General features: G+C 37.4%; 1 long non-coding RNA gene across 2 annotated transcripts in view; it reads right to left on the bottom strand.

Annotated features, from left to right (window-relative positions):
* LOC136246462 (uncharacterized) overlaps positions 1-15,127 on the bottom strand; it is a 50,314-nt gene that overhangs the window by 15,812 nt on the left and 19,375 nt on the right. The window contains exons 1-2 of one of the 2 annotated variants that reach the window (XR_010696438.1): positions 3,533-3,622; positions 1,141-1,181 (exon numbers count right to left, since the gene is read on the bottom strand). This is a non-coding gene — a long non-coding RNA (uncharacterized lncRNA). Of the gene's footprint in view, positions 1-1,140; positions 1,182-3,532; positions 3,623-15,127 lie in introns of those variants that run through there. The other variant, XR_010696437.1, reaches the window with a different exon arrangement.

Genomic DNA, 15,127 nt, shown 5'->3' with positions numbered 1-15,127 from the left:
GTTTTTACCTACCCCTATGAAAGAGTGTCTGAAGCTGACTGCATTCACAAACCATTCACCTGCTGCACAATGAGCATGCTAGTCTATTATGTCACCTAGCTACTAAAGTTTAGAAATTTTGTGCAAACAAATATTCTATGTAAATAGCGATTACTAGCTAAGCCAAACTAAGCAAGTTCCAGCAGCTCGAAAACCAGACATTTTGCACAATGCTTATAGCTAGGTGGCATAATAGACTAGTACGTATGCTCATGCAGGCAAGTGGCCTATATAAAGTGCAGTCAGCTTCAGACACTTTTCCAGAGGCGCTTGTAATTTGTAATTGGTATAAACATCAAGGGAGACACCATGATGGGGAAAAAGTGGATTGTCCATGCAAGACTACTTGTCCTAGTACAAGTATAGAATGTTGTGAAGTGTATAAAATTCCAAGAAGAGTAGGATTCCCGCAGGTTCCCGGGTCCTTGGTCCCTGGGTACACTGATTTTACCTACCTTGAGGGATGGCATAAGTTCTTTAAAAGTAACATCACCATATATGGTACATACCTACATGAGCAGTGCCAGTGTTTAATTTAATGCTTGGTATCTGTGTCCAGCATTAACACATTTGGAGATGGTCCTGTATGTAAGGCAGGTACCAATGCTAGTGTAGCTATAAAACAAAGTGGCCTTATTATTGAGGTTTATCGCTAAGGCCAAAATTGTAAGAGATGCAGTGATGTCTTGTTCATTCTAGATGTACAGGTGAATACCACAAGTAAAAGGTAATAATGGCTAACAGGTTATAAGTACGTACATTTTACTACTACAATACAGGTACATAACTGAGACAAGTAGGCTGGTACAACATAGTAAACTGTTAACCTCACAGTTTACCCTAGGAATGGCTTTGTGGTCACCACAAGGAAACAACAAAAATTACATGCCAATACCTCTATGTTTGGTGTCCCTCCTTGGCCAATATCTCACACACTGAACTTATAAAGACATTTCCTGACAAAATATGACCTGACAACTAGTGTAATTGACCAGTAATTGTCCAAACATTATTTCATACACTAATACATCAACCACACATTGTAGGTTTGACATTTATACAACACAATACACAATACAGGTATAATAAGTGTCTACTCACTGGAGTAGGTTTCCTCTTCTTTTCAGCCATATCACTATCCTCTGTAACAACATAACACAATACAACATGTTGTAATATTTACACAGTTGTCTATTGTGGATCACATGATCACATGAATCAGGAAATTTATAAGCTACCTGTAATAGGGATGAGTATATTCCTAGATACAATGGAGTCAGTAACGGAACACACACATTTAAATTTCTGTGTTTTGATTTATGTCATCATGTGGTTGATAAAGTTAAAGCAGTGATTGGTTAAATAATTTAGCAATCGTGCTCTCACATTCTACCAGACTGTCCTAGTAGAGCAGTTTAACTAGTGTGACTGTTTATCGTACAATTCAGTAGTACTGTATATCAAGGATCATCCTAGTAGAGTATTATAACTAGTGTAACTGTTTACCAGTACTGTATATCAAGGATCACGGAGTCTCAAAAAACAACCCCGTAAACCAGTCTCACAATACCTTCATGGCACCTTGGCAGTATTGGTTAAGTATAATCAAACACAAAAGTGTCTTTAATACTACTTGAAATGCCTCCATTAGGTACACTGTAGCTATATGAGTTTCGTTTATTTAGAGAAATTTCTACTGCATGACTTACAATATCAAGCCCATAGTCATGTATAGGTGTTATATAGTTATGCTTGTCTGAAGGTATTAGTAAGTATGTCAGTCAGGTAGTATCAGTCAGTCACTGTTAGACATCACTTCAGCCCAACTGTGATACCACAGTACATACAATGTATCCATCATGGACTAACTTTCTCTCCTCCTTAGTGTCCCATTTTTCATTGTTGACAGCTCAAGGTGTTGATTCAGCAAGTGATAACTTCCCTAAGTTTGTAACAGGAATCATCTGTATTTTCTGTAGTGACTGGATTGATTGTAGAGGTACCTCTCATATGGTTCTTCATTTGTAACGTTGTTAAAGGGTTGAACATACAGGGGTGTACCTGTAGCTAAAAATGAATTGTACTGGCCACTTGCCACTTTTTAGTAATTGAAGTTGGTGTGCCCATTCAGATAAACCAAGTCTGTGTTTTAATGTGTTATGGGCTGGTATAATTATTGTACAAAAAGTAAACAAACAACAAACAAGTATATATTAGGAAACTTTAGGAATTTTAAGTTGAGCAATGAAACAAGTACATGGAGTCTCCTACACCCGACTAAATTGGGGATTAAATGTCCGCTAGTAGCTATAGTGACCTATTATTGAACAGTATCTATTACTGAACATTAAAATCACGTAATGTATTCAGAAGTTTACAATATTATTCCGCATATTCCGTATGGCGTTTATATGGAGAATTCCAATAGTGTAGTCTATGAGCTTACCGACAAAGAAATGAAGTAAAAGAACACAGGAATCGCCATGAAAGAACTACAACTCAAGTGTGACTTTGGCAGCAGAATTGGCCAACTATTTATCATTTTCCTGAGTGAAAGATGTATCCACAGAAGGAGTTGTTGTAAACAAGGATGATAAGACTGTGTTATTGTTCATAGTATGCTGACTTTTTACTGTATGCCTTTAACACTAAACGATTCGCTGTTGTAACTCACATGTGCATGCTTGTATCAAAACTATACTTCAGTTACAGTATCATGGTACTTCAGTTAACATGTTGATATAATAATTAAGAGTGTCTAGGTTACACTGAGGTTACCAGAGTAGAAAAGGTGCAAAATATTCGATAACTGATCAACGGAAATTAACAATTGTTCGATAATAGGTAGCGGTGTTCGACATTTTGTATTATACAGAATGCAGAAATCCACTTGTAACATGGACACTAATCGGATACTATTGCTCAACCTTACATGAGATATGCTATGAGAAAGGTACTGCCTCCTGGTGAAAATTTGAGGTTAATACTGCTTTCCTGGAGATATTTATGAAAAGTAAAGTGTAAACTTCATGTGATAATCAGTCACTTATGCTATCTTCAGGTACACTCCTATGATCCCTAAATTAGTTTTTCTTTGCACTTATTAGAATTTCTGACTGCTCTATTAGAGCATCTCATATTTAACAAACTTTGCACATTTTCTAACAGTTTTCAAAACCACACTTACAGCACTGACAGCTTCCCAAAATTATGCTGACATAATCACTACATCAGAATATTTGTCATAAAGTAATGAGATAGTGATCAATGTGATTCTATCATACTTTATTCTTGCATTGATCTTTTACCAGCTTTAATAATAGCCTCTCTGCATAGATCGTCTGGATGGAACAGTGATCCTTTAAACAAGTCCGGACCGTTTGTGCATTGCTAAGTCGCCCCACCCTCTACCCTTACCCGAAGACACACTGAGACACGATCAAGAATCAACACTTCATCATACTGTAATATACTACACAACACACACAAACACCTGTTATAGAGTGATTATCAGCTATCGACAAGGATCTGAAGAAAACGAGGCTACCAAAGGCTAATGCAAATCACGAGACTGGTGTAGGTAATATCCGGAAAGTATTGATACATCTCGCGATCGGATCCAGGAGCAAGGTGACCAGGAGCGATACCAAACGAAATTATCAGTGAGCATGTGTAGTAAGTGTTTATGATGTGTTTGTACGGGATGTATAATCCACCCAGTTGGTCTGTTATGTTTTGTTACTCCACCCGTAGTAGTCTCTAGTCTCGCTTCATGTGCTTGGCCAGACCTCTCTTTGTCATTGTTTTTCCCAACCAATGATAAAGAGTAAGAGGTGGTCTGGTCACGCAAGACTGAGTAATCTCGTTCATAAGGTAACAATTTGATGATTTTCAGTTTCTCATCAGAACATATCAAAACATGCTATTGGGATTTGTAAAGTCAGAATGGCAAAAATGACTAAATCAAATTTACAGCCAATAATCATTTTATCAGCAATATTGTACATTAACAGTGTCCTTTGTTTGTTTTCTGCCCTTAGATCATGAAATGGACTGATTAAACACTGATTTTTTCAAAGGTCTCAGGATGGATGGATCACTTTTTCAATTTCTCCAATACAAACTCCATACATTTTACATCATTTTGTATATTCAATAATTGCAAGCACTAGACACGATCGAATACCATAAAACTTGATATCATTCATTTCCTTATGAATTGCTCTATCCGATTCCGGCCGAACAAAATTCGTAATCGCCATGGTGACGGCGTTATGCCGCTATTTAATTAGAACGCGAAATTCGTGATTTGCTCTCCAATGGATTTTGTATTGCGTAAGTTGCTACTTACCATCATTTGTTGTAAATTTGCAAGCTGTAAACACTTTAGCTTCGAATAAATTTTGTTATCATCGGATAGAGGAGTGTTATGCGTGTGTAATGGCGGCCGAACAATTTTGATACCGCCTTCAGAACCAGAGTTATGATGAATAATGTAACTTAAAACTAACTTATCTCCATAGGCTGCTGTACATTGATTTTACGCATAATAATATTTTACGGAAAATTGTAATGTATGGGTTAATTTGACACGAGTTTTGATATGAGATTTAAACAGTGCGAGTACAGGCAGGTACGAGGCTGGTGTGTGGGCAGGTGGGTCATTATCACACTACATGCCATAATTGCTAGGCTATGACAAGATACTGGACCATTTCTGATGTACTGTCAGCTCCACTAACAAGCACAGTGGCACTGTTTGACACTTTCTGCTTGCAAAAATCTGTAATCACAATACAGTAGTTTCTCATCTAATATCACGATAGTGAATACTGTATCACGATAGTGAATACTGTATCACGATAGTGAATACTGTATCACGATAGTGAATACTGTATCACAATAGTGAATACTGTATCCCGGCAGTTTCTGAATTACTGTATTACCAAGTGGATATTTCTTAAGACAACTTGATTCTGTATATCCTCTTACAAACATTTCTATGCCTGTTTGCTGTTGGTGGTGTTGTCTGTATTACACAACTCAGACAATGAGGCAGCACAAAAACTTTAATGCATGCTCCCACAACGTCTGATCTGGATTATTCCACTTTTTCAAAGGCAGCAGTTGTAGCAAGTCCTTTAGTATGTTCCATTTGTTAGTGTGAACATTTTTCAACTGATATTAATATGCTTCCAAGTGCACGTAAATGGTTTTGTGTAGTGTAACACTGGTTAGTGAAGAAAGCACTGATAAAGATATACAGGTTTAAAGTGTTAGTGATAGATAATGTTTTTAGCACAAATCCTAGCTACTATCATGATAGTGATGCAATGCTATCACTTTTGTCTTCATGATTAACTATTGTGATCTATTGTACTATCGATACTATCGCTTAGCTCTGTGTGGGTGTGGGTGTGGTGCATGCTCGTGAGTGCATATGTACGTGGGTGCGTATGTGCATGAGTCGGTGGGTGTATGCATGCATGTGTATGTAGTATAGTGTGTGTAGTGTGTTTGTTTTTGTTGTGTTGTGTGTAGTACTACAAACTTCACTTAATGCACAAATGACACATTTGTGGATTAGTTGGTTGATTAGACAAGAGACTTTATACCCTGTTCTGATATTTACAAAGTACCCCTGGTCTATATCTCAATACTGTAGTTATGTATCCAGTCCAAGTCCAGTAGATTACAATAGTCCAGCAGTTTACAAAGATGTATAGTTAGTGGTTTGCCATATATGGTAATGTAATAGTTATGATGGGTGTTGTTGTGTACATTAGTATTGTGGGGTAACAGGTTTGTGCAGGTACATAATGTGATGTGTAGTGGTGAAAGCTTCATGTTCAGCAACTAATGTATGTTGCACAGATAACAAAATATCACTAATACTGATTCTCATCATTACCAAGTGACTCATATTAGTGACATAATCATTGATATACAACTCATTGTAGGCTAAACTGTAAGACCACAAATAAAAGCTACTCATGTTTGCCAGTACTACTATACAGTGAGACAAGTGGCTAGTACTACATTTAAACCTATCATACAATTCCTGTATATTACATATTTATAATCTATTTAGTCAAGTGTACCCTCTGACAAAGTTTCAGCCTCATATGCCAATAACTTTCATAGTTACAGACCTACAAAGTAGCAGCATCAGTGAAATTGATTTATACAACAAGTATAGGGATAATAAAATACAAGCACTAAAGCTGTTGTAACTTACAAATGGAATGACATATATGGAGTTAAAAGTTTTGACCATCATATTTGACATGAATAGGGAAATCGATTAGTGGGTAAGTTTTTCTGTGTGCCACCTTTCTTCACTACATACTGTACAAAGGATGAATTTGTGAAGAAAGATCGATTCCGTTCTACCATTTTAACGTGCCGCAAACAAATGCCCATAATTTACATTTCCTTGGGTTTACTGCAATGAAACAAAGATTACGAACTTCTCTCAAGTAGGCAAATAAGATGATATCCAGGTTTATTGGTTGTAGTACTGCCTACTTGTACTGTAATACCTATTTAATAACTGTTGGCCATTATAAGCAGCTTTTGACTGGTGAGTGTACACCACATGACACTAATGCTATCTGCTGTATCTTATGAAGCTCAAATCCATGAGTTATTTACACAAGTATAGCACTTCAACATCAACAAAGGCCCTAATCCAAACATTGCAATACAGCAATATATTGCAATATTTTTAAAGGCAATACGCAATATGGTAGTTACCCGTATTGTTGCATCCCTACTACCAGGGTGTTCACATTTCATGTTAGCTCATCGTACTGTATAGTAAGGACCACAAAGGAGTAGGCGTGGCCCACAAAATAACATCACCCAAAAACCAGCCTCAATTTTCCCTGGCAACGATGACGCAGTATTGTTTAGGTAAAACTAAGCCCAAACAAGCCTTCAGATCAATCTGAAACACTTTCAACAACTTGAAATGTATGTAGAAATGTGACCTTCGGTGCGGCAACTTTTAACAGTGTTCAAATTTATCATCCAACAGGCTTGTACTGTGGCACTCAAAGATGACTGGGTGAAGGTGATCAACAGAATATTCGTGGATAGTGTTGATGTGGACATTCCTAATATGGTAAGTACCTTAAGCCCACATAAAACTTTGAAGAATGTTTGGTTACACAATGCGAGCCTGCATGGCAACGTTAGGTGGGTTTTTTGTGTAATTTTGTACTGTAAAAGTATGCATTGATTGAAAACCTGTTCACTGGCCTACAGTGTTGCTATAGTATAATAAAATCTGGTTGTGTGGTGTAAATGATGTCAACAGCAGCTGCTAGAAAATTATGTATATTATCTGAAATAATGGTCTTCCTTGAATTTGTTCGGGATTTATAATCCTCCAGTTGGTCTGTTATGTTTTGTTACTCCACACGTAGTAGTCTGGTCTCAGATCACTTTTTCACAAGAGGCTGTCACATATTGTAGGTACACACTGTAGGTAGATCTGTGACCACGGTCAAAGTCTTGACCCAACGAAATTTTGCTATGACCTTTGACTAAGAGCCTTTTTCAATCTTTGACCTGTGACTTAGCGACAAGAGAGAACCATCATTATTAAATGAGCATGTAAATACATTACGATATGATGAGATCTCGTGCGACCACAGCCAGACTCTTTAAAGCGATCTGTGTGGGCACAGCAAGGTTAAACAAACAAAAAAAAGAACTTGAACCTACATACAAAAACAGAAAATTTGTTAAATTATTAAACATGAACTACGCTGTCCACTCACTGCAATTCCTGGCCAAGAAAATTTTCTGTGAGCAGAATATGCATACCTTAGCAGCATTGTCAAAAGTCGGTCAAATAGAAGACTTGGTGGTGGCTTATTTCAGTACTTTTCAATTGTGAGTTAGAAATTTTTTTCTCTTGACTGTTGACTTGGCACGAAATTGTTGGCCTTACCCTTGACTTAGAGTTTGACCTTGGTCGCTGATTTACCTACAGTGAGTGCCTGTGTGTTACCCCTGTCATTGTTTCTCCGTTACCCAACGGTAAAAAGAAAAGGTGGTCTGTCAATTTTATCTAATTCAAAACAGCCAAGCTGTAAAAAAAGTGTGCGGCCCTCAGAAAGGCTATGGTGAAAAAAGATGTGAAATCCAAGGTGGCGGCCAAGAAATGGCTGTGATGGTAGCTAGGTTAATGGTAAAAATTTTAATAACAACAATTCAGGTGAATTTTTGTGCCGCTTCACAAAATTTACCTAAATTGTCATTATTAAAATTTTTACCATTAACCTACCATCACAGCCATTTCTTGGCCGCCACCTTGGATTTCACATCTTTTTTCACCATAGCCTTTCTGAGGGCCGCACACTTTTTTTACAGCTTGGCTGTTTTGGATTAGATTTCATTTCTTTTTGTATTTGTATACCCCAAAGCCAGCTTATGGCCAGCTTTGGGACTTTTTTAACCTATGTTTTTTTTCTTTACCACAGTAAGAAGAAAAGATGAAGTAGATATACTTTAAATATTTTATCAGTAAATGTACAAATTATATATATAATACATATGTGACCGGATTTGCAAAAAGGGGTCTTCCACACACATCCAATTTGCCAACTTTGACAATTGATAACTTCAGATTGGAAAGAGCTATTGCCTTGAAATTTGGGCAGTGGTGAGCACCACTATAGCTGAATACATGGTGAAATTTCAGGTTAATATGTTACTTGAACACTGATCGATTTATGGTCTCCAACATTTACGGAATTGGATGTGTGTGGAAGACCCCTTTTCGCAAATCCGGTCACATATATTGATTACAGAAATCTCCATGGTGATTTCTTTGTAACTGAACACTCTACAAGGTGACTTCTTTTAATTGCTCTCTCTACAGGGTGAATAGTTTGTAGCTGAACGATCTACAAGGTAACTTCTTCTAGCTGATCTCTCTACAGGGTGATGTGTTTGTAGCTGAATTCTGTATAGGTGATTTGTTTGCAGCTGAGCTCTTTACAGAATGGTTTCTTTGTAGCTGAACTCTCTAAAAGGTAACTTCTTCTAACTGATCTTTCTACAGGGTAATTTGTTTCTGGCAGAATTTTCTACGGGGTGATTTCTTTGCAGCTGAACTCTCTACATGGTGGTTTCTTTGTAGCTGAACTCTCTACAAGGTAATTTCTTCTAGCTGATCTCTCTACAGGGAGATTTGTTTGTAGCTGAACTATCTACAAGGTAACTTCTTATAGCTGAACTTTCTCCAAGGTAACTTCTTCTAACTGATCTTTCTACAGGGTGATTTGTTTGTAGCTGAACTATCTACAAGGTAATTTCTTCTAGCTGATCTCTCTACAGGGTGATTTGTTTGTAGCTGAATTCTCTACAGGGTAATTTATTTGCAGCTGAACTCTCTACAAGGTGACTTCTTCTAGCTGAACTCTCTGCAGAGAGACTGATTTTTTTTGCAGCTGAACTCTCTACAGGGTGATTTGTTTGTAGCTGAACTCTCTACAGGGTGATTTGTTTGTAGCTGAACTCTCTACAGGATGATTTGTTTGTAGCTGAATTCTCTACAGGGTGATTTATTTGCAGTTGAACTCTCTACAGGGTGATTTGTTTGTAGCTGAACTCTCTACAGGGTGATTTGTTTGTAGCTGAACTCTCTACAGGGTGATTTGTTTGTAGCTGAATTCTCTACAGGGTAATTTATTTGCAGCTGAACTCTCCACAAGGTGACTTCTTCTAGCTGAACTCTCTGCAGAGAGACTGATTTTTTTTGCAGCTGAACTCTCTACAGGGTGATTTGTTTGTAGCTGAACTCTCTACAGGGTGATTTGTTTGTAGCTGAATTCTCTACAGGGTGATTTATTTGCAGTTGAACTCTCTACAAGGTGACTTCTTCTAGCTGAACTCTCTACAGAGTGATTGATTTTTTTGCAGCTGAACTCTCTACATGGTGGTTTCTTTGTAACTGAACTCTCTACAGGGTGATTTGTTTGTAGCTGAACACTCTACATGGTGGTTTCTTTGTAACTGAACTCTCTACAAGGTGGCTTCTTCCAGCTGATCTCTCTACAAGATGACTTGTTTCTAACTGAACTCTCTACAGTGTGATCTGTTCATAGCGGAACTTTCTACTGGGTGATTTGTTGGCAGCTGAACTCTTTGCATGATTGTTTCTTTGTAACTGAACTCTCTACAAGGTAACTTCTTCTAGCTGATCTCTCTACAGGGCAATTTGTTTGAGTTGAACTCTCTACATGATGGTTTCTTTGTAGCTGAACTCCCTATTAGGTACCTTCTTCTGGCTGATCTGACTACAGGGTGACTTGTTTGTAGCTGAATTCCCTACAGAATAACTTGCAATGTAATATAATTGAGTAAATTATAAATGTAGCTGAATGCTTTATTAGGGTGACTGTTCTATTAGAGTATCTCGATCTCGCATTTGCTACACGTAGTTGCCTTTCGAATCATACCTCAGTGGTTTGTAATCCGATTCTTCTGTACTACTGCAAGGACTTTCTATAATGATTATTCCAGCTACATACTGATTTTCAGCTCATTGCTCTAAGCGGTCTGCCTGGTAGACACGAAAACTAATAGTATTTTTATTCATAAAAATCGATCGCGTAATTTTGACACAGGTCGGGTTTTGTGTCATATCTCCCTGGTCTTTATCCCGATTCCTTTCAAACCACAAAAAGGCACTCCTACGATGGTTGCTCCATCTACATAGCAATTTTCAACTGATTCCTCAAAGGAGTTTACCCTGTAGGCGTGACAGACCTTCGACCTTATTTTACGCAAATAATCGGTCATAACTCCGTGACTGTTCATCGGATTCCTACCAAAGTTGGTACAGAGATCCGCCTTAATGAGCCCTTTACGTGTGCCAAATTTCAGCCCGATCTGAGCACGCATTCGTGTTTTATGGCGGATTTTGCGAAATGTGTGAAATGAAGAAGTAGAAGGAAAAAAAAAACGAAGAAATTAAAACGAAATTTTGTTCGCTCATAACTCGGAAATGGCTGGAGCGATTTTCTTCAAATTTGGTGTGTAGACTCCCCTTGCTGGCCGGCACCTCTCTGGCAAATTTGGTTCCAATCGGATAAGGGATCACAGAGCTACATATGTGTGAAAATTGCGTTTTCTTTCTTCCTGTTAATATACTCACGGGTGGCACGCCGGCTTCTTGGGCCGCACGACACACTACCGTGTGTCTTGATTTCGTTTGTGGCACTAAATAGCAAATTCTGTACAATGTATTTTTACACAAAACGACTGGACACCAACTCACAAACATCTTTATGTCATGTCTACATTGGAATAAAAGCAATACTCGTATCTGCAATATCCGCTTTTTGCTTAGTTCTCGTTACAAGTGTCAGCCATTACAATACTAATTTCAATTGTGGGTTTCAACAACCTCCCTTTATTGATGAAAATATTTCGTTAGGAATGAGACTAACAGTAAATACGGTGGGAATTACGACTATTGATGTCTGAAGCTTATCTTAGTTATGAAGACTTTTCTTTATGCTGAGCGATAATGTCTGCTTTTTCGTTATCTATGTCAACATACAGTCCGCTACACTCCACAGAAGTTTGCTCATTGAACATTGACAAGTGGGTTATTTTAGTGTTCCTACTTCAATGGAAATTTTATCTGGGTAGTTCTGTACGTAAGACAATGCTGCAGAGCGTTTATCTCGGTCCTGATTTTATTTAAGGCAGTAGGCATTTCCTCTTATTGTCTATGCACTAGCTATATTAATGGTTCTAATAATTATTTATTTTGTTTTGTGTGAGTTTATTATGATTCTGTTTTGTTTTTTATAGCCACTATTTGTACAGCATTAGCCATCCAAATAAATATGGTCTTCCTCAGTGTGACCTATCAGATGATTCTGAGGCAAAATTTGGTAGTAAGCAGAAGTTAAGTGATAAGCAACTATTGATTGAAAGGTGATTGTGAAACTTTTCAACCATTACCATTGTGATGTGCTGATAACAGACAGGTTTGAGAGCTTTGTTTACATCTCAATTAGCAAGAATGGGAAAAGCTATTCAAACAGCAGGAGGAACTGGATGTGCTAAATTGTTAGACAATTGGAAAGAAACAAAATGGTTACTCGAGTTAAAGGATACTGAAATTATTCTAACCAGTAAGAAGCGAAATCCTGACCACTTGGTTGTTCAATCATTTCATCAGAAGTTTGCCAAACTAGAGGAAAAAGTCAAAGAAGCCAATGATCAATTAAAGGATATTTCAAATGAATTAAAATGTGTTAAAAAGTCTAACAAAAAGCTTGCAGCAAAAATAGTTCGGAGTGGAGACATTCGTACTCCAAAAGCTGGGAAGAGTATACCCCTCAGTACAAAAGAGTAAAAAAGAAATGATGTAAAGGCAGCACTGTCATTTGCAGAAGATAATCATTTTACACCTACTAAAGTAAGCTTCATGAATGGAGAAACTATGAGAAACTATGACTGTTGACAGAAATGGAAAAGCAACTCAGGCGGTTGAAGAAAAAGAAGCGACTGAAAATAGCGTTGTACAGAAGACACTCTACATTAAGGAATGGTATAAAATTTCTAATGAGACATATCATGAATTTTCCATGGCAAATTCCTCTCTTCCAAGCTCGCTCTATTATTGAAGAAGCTAAGAAACTAGATAAGAATACCTCCATCTGCCCTACCCCAGGAAGAGGTTTGGGAGTCCAACAGTCCATAAGAAAGCGGATATGTAAGGTGATTTCTCACTTGGTAGAAAGTGACCCTTCATTTACATAATATTCAGTTGTTCGAGTAAAAAACACAGGTGATGGCACTCGCATCAGTCAAAGTATGCATTGTGTTGTAATTGCATTTACAATTCTTAGAGAAGTTGCTTCTCCAAATTCCCCCAGTGGAAATCACACTGTTGTAATTCTAAATACAACAGAAAATTATTACACTTTAGCAGCATCTTTAGTGAAAATTTCAGATGAAATACAACAGACACAGTCAATAAAAGTAGGTGCCCATCAATGTGCAATTGAATGGTTCTTTACCGCAGATTAAAAATACTTAGCCATAACCACAGTTATTGAAGCTGCTAACACCAGATTTTCTTGCATATGGTGTAAGTGTCCCTCCGAAGACAGACATGATATGACTAAAGTTTGGTCTGTACAAAATGAGGATGAAAGAGCTAGGACAATTGCAAGTATCAGCAAAGGTTCATTATTGCCTAAAACAAAAAAGTACAACGAAGAAAAGTGTTTGTATTCGGCAGCCTTTATTTCCGTCCATACCGATAGACCATGTGGTTCCCGATATATTATATTTATTTCTGAGGGTGTCACATGTTCTGACTAATTTGCTTATTGTGGAGATGGCATCAATAAAAATACGTTACATTTTGACAAGTACATCAAGTTTTTGAATGAGGATTGCAAAGTATCCTTTCACACGTATCAAGATAAGGAGTCTAAAGTATTGAAATGGAGGGACTTAACTGGCCCTGAGAAAGTTTGAGTATTCAACAATATTGACTTCAGTGATTTATTTCCAGATTTGCCAAAAGTTACCGATGTAAAAAAGATTTAGGAACAATTTTAAAACATTTACAAAATACTTCAATTACCCACTTTAACTAGTACTCAGTTAAGCAACCTTAAACATGATTTGATTCAGTGGATGTCACATTTTACCTCCGTTTACCAGACTGAGAATGTTACTCCATACCTACAAGTGTTAGTAAGTCACATCCCTGAATTTCTGAAGCTTTATGGAAGCATCACCCCATTTAGTCAACAAGAGTTAGAAAAATTAAACAAAAAGTTACTTTAGAGCTACAAACCATCGTGACATCAGTTCCTTACATCAACTTCTGCTTAAACTAAATCGCATTGAAAAACTAACCTTTAATCCTGATTGCATTCATTCAAAGAGTTCAGTTATGTGGAATATGTCAACAGTCTAATCACAACCATCGAACATGTTCCCAAAACAATGATAGTGCTTGATTGTACATAGTATTATATGTTTTATATTATCACTTGTACAGTTGTAATACAATTAAGTCAAATTATGAAGTCACTGACATGACTTAAGTACATGATCCCAGTCTGCTACAGTACCATTACCACGGATGAAATGAAAGACAAGTTGAGAATTCCCACCAAATATATACATACTTGCGTGGTAACCCATCTGCTTTCATCTAATAGTCAACCTTTTGTTTTGCATTTTTAAAGTAGTATTTCACTGTTTTTGGCTGTACATAACAAAAGTCTCCATTAGCATTAAGCCCGCACACATACCACCTTTCTCCCAAGATATCATCCAGCTTTGACAAGCTGCTCAACTGGTACATATCTCTATTTTGACTCCCATTGGTCTTTACACCACTCCTTATAAGTCCTTCAAAATAAATCTTGTCAAAATTCATGACTGGTGCAAACTGGGTCACCCTTACTCTTGGCGACCAACTTTGACTTTATGTTGTTCCTCAGTTCATTATAAAAACAAAACCAACCTTCAGATGGTACTGGGGTGGTAGTAGTAGCTTCTTCTTAAACCGACCTTCAGATGGTACTGGGGTGGTAGTAGTAGCTTCTTCTTCTTAGTCTTCTTCAATGCACAAAACTAATGTGAAGGCTTTGCATGGCCAACAGAGGCTTACCTTCGTCCCTACAAGCAGCCCAATTAATGATAAGGTATTTTCTATCCTATTTATCTTTAATTAATTTGTACATTATACTCATACTGTACTTTAACAACTATGCACCTAGCTAAGCTAGCTTGTGGGTAATCAACTGTATATTAATCATGCAGGTCACAAGAGCTGAAGTGAAAGTGGCAATATTGCTTGTAAAAAACAATGTGCCTATTGCTTTGTCTGATGAATTAACTCCATTGTTTCATGATGTATTCCCAGATAGTGAGATTGCAAAGAAATTCTCTTCACGGCATACCAAAACTGCTTGTATAATCAATGGGGCAATTGCTCCTCGCTATCAGCAGCAGTTAGTAGGATGCATGAAGAAAGATCCATTTGCTTTGGCAGTTGATGGTTCAAATGACAGTGGTGTCGAGAAGA

This window comes from Dysidea avara, chromosome 2 (assembly GCF_963678975.1).
Source record: "Dysidea avara chromosome 2, odDysAvar1.4, whole genome shotgun sequence".
Lineage (NCBI taxonomy): Eukaryota > Metazoa > Porifera > Demospongiae > Dictyoceratida > Dysideidae > Dysidea > Dysidea avara.
The sequence above is the reverse complement of the archived record's forward strand: the minus strand, read 5'-3'. Positions and strand labels throughout refer to the sequence as shown.